Here is a 2338-nt window from a genome sequence, read left to right on the forward strand (position 1 = left end):
TGCTGTCTTATTATTACAGTTTTTGTCATTTCTGCCTTCTGTTTTCTCCCCTTTTACTTCGGCTTGTTGGCGAGTCTGTACACTACCGTATGCACACTGCAGTTTGTTCATGAATGTATGTATATATGTATGTATGTATGTATGTATGCTATCTATCTATCTATCTGTCTGTCTGTCTGTCTATCTATCTAGTTAGTTGGTTGGTTAAGTTAGTTGATTCGTTAGCTAGTTAGTAAGTTAGTTATAGTTAGCTATCTACTAATCTATTTATTAGAATTATTTTTTAAAAATTGTACCAAAAAAAATCACAGTTTCACATTAAACACACCAACGCACAACATCACTATATTAAACATCAGCTGTGCATTGAGACAGTAACAGATACATAGATGAATGAACAGGTAATCAGATAAATAAATAGATAGATAAATAGATAGATAACTAGATAAATACATGAATACATAAACAAAATAATATATAAAGAAATAAGAAAATAAACAAATGAATGAAAAATAGTAATGTGCAAAAAACATTTTATTTGTCTTAATACTGTGTAAACAACAACAACAACAAACAACTTATTCGTCTGGACAACGAACTTTTGAGAAAGACAGCGGTGTGATTAAAACTCTTTGACGTCTGCGAAAAAAAAAAGAAAGACAAAAATCAAAGTGGCCCACATGGGGGTCGAACCCACGACCTCCGCGTTATCAGCACGGCGCTCTAACCAACTGAGCTAATGGGCCAGCTCGTGAGAGTGGTTGAAATAGAGGTACATAATTATATCATGCTGCCATTGTCACATTGTCGACAGCTTTTGATGTTTTTCGTTTATCAATTCTTATGCTGTTTTCTCCTCGGATAAGTGAACTCATCTTGCTCAGTGTGAATGCCAGTTTATGAGCCCACAGACCAGTGCTCACCCCCTCCCCCTCTCTCCCTCAGCCTCAGTCTCGCTCGCTCACTCGCTCGCTCGTTATAGCCTCCGGCCGGCGTTCTTTGTTCAAGCACTGGCGATAACTGCATGGTTTCTGTTTACGATTTTTATTATCATTCTTCTTCTTCTTCTTTTGTATAAAGACAGAGTATGTATGAGTGTGGATATGTGTGCGTATGCGTGTACATTATGTGCAGTGTCTCAAAAAGAAAAGAGAAAAATCGTTCTTTTCATCCCCCCCCCCGCCCTCCCTTGCAAAGAACGAACCGACTTAAACGAAAAGGAGAGAGAAAAGAAAATTACATCGAAAGGACTGCGCAACAAGCAATTATCATCTTTTGTGCCATTACAGACGTCGAGACGACTTTTTTTTCTTTTCTTTTTTTTTTAATATCCAGCCGAGAAAAGAAACACTGAAAGAGAGAACGAGAGCAAGAGCGAGAGAGAGAACAGACACTATAGAAGGTTAAAGGTGGAAAACATCAAACAAACAAACATGATTTTAAACAGACTGAAAAAGACTCACGAAATGGCAATGATCCAAAAATAAAAGTTTACATTCAGGCGGTCAGTCTCTTTGCCGTGCGATATAAACTTTGAAAGGTACTACAGATCTTGACGGCCTCGTGGCCTAATGGATAAGGCGTCTGACTTCGGATCAGAAGATTGCGAGTTCGAATCTCGTCGGGGTCGGTTTTTTTTTTCTTTTCTTTTTTTTTTTTTTTCTCAATTGCGTGCCGGGGATGTGGAGGTTGGGAGGGGGGTACAGACAAACAACATCTTATCACGCCATCTCACTGTCATACATTTTCATTGATAAGTAATACAGTTGTGTACAATTTTTATTGCACAACCGTGATTTAATGTTCCTTTTCAAGCTCACTCCTTTCAATCCGATGCACAGAGAGAGAGAGAGAGAGAGAGACAGACAGATAGACAGACAGTATCAGCCTCAGTAGCTCAAGGAGGCGTCACTGCGTCAGCCTGGTTCGGTCAAATCCATATACGCTACACCACATCTGCCAAGCAGATGCCTGACCAGCAGTGTAACCCAACGCGCTTAGTCAGGCCTTGAGAGAGAGAGAGAGAGAGAGAGAGAGAGAGAGAGAGAGAGAGAGAGAGAGATTTAAAAACTTTATTACTCAAGGATAAAGATTTTAGGCATCGCCCAGTCTTCCAATCTGTCCTTGTGACAACAATAACAATAACAACATTAACGATAACGACAAAAAAATAATAATTTTGTTAACACTGCTACATCCACTGCTACTACAACGAAGAATGATCACCACCATCATCATTAACATCGTAAAAAGTAATAAAACGAACGCATTCATACATTCATATCCATACACATGCACACACTCTCTCCACCCAACACACACACACACACACACACAC

General features: G+C 39.1%; 2 non-coding genes across 2 annotated transcripts; one reads left to right on the top strand and one right to left on the bottom strand.

Moving 5' to 3' along the window:
* Positions 1 to 672: 672 nt before the first annotated feature.
* Trnai-gau (transfer RNA isoleucine (anticodon GAU)) lies at positions 673 to 746 on the bottom strand. Its single transcript has one exon. It is a non-coding gene; the product is annotated as a tRNA-Ile (tRNA).
* An 811-nt stretch (positions 747 to 1557) lies between these two features.
* Positions 1558 to 1630, top strand: Trnar-ucg (transfer RNA arginine (anticodon UCG)). Its single transcript has one exon. It is a non-coding gene; the product is annotated as a tRNA-Arg (tRNA).
* Positions 1631 to 2338: the final 708 nt, after the last annotated feature.

The sequence above is a fragment of the Babylonia areolata genome, chromosome 27 (assembly GCF_041734735.1).
Source record: "Babylonia areolata isolate BAREFJ2019XMU chromosome 27, ASM4173473v1, whole genome shotgun sequence".
Taxonomy (NCBI): domain Eukaryota; kingdom Metazoa; phylum Mollusca; class Gastropoda; order Neogastropoda; family Buccinidae; genus Babylonia; species Babylonia areolata.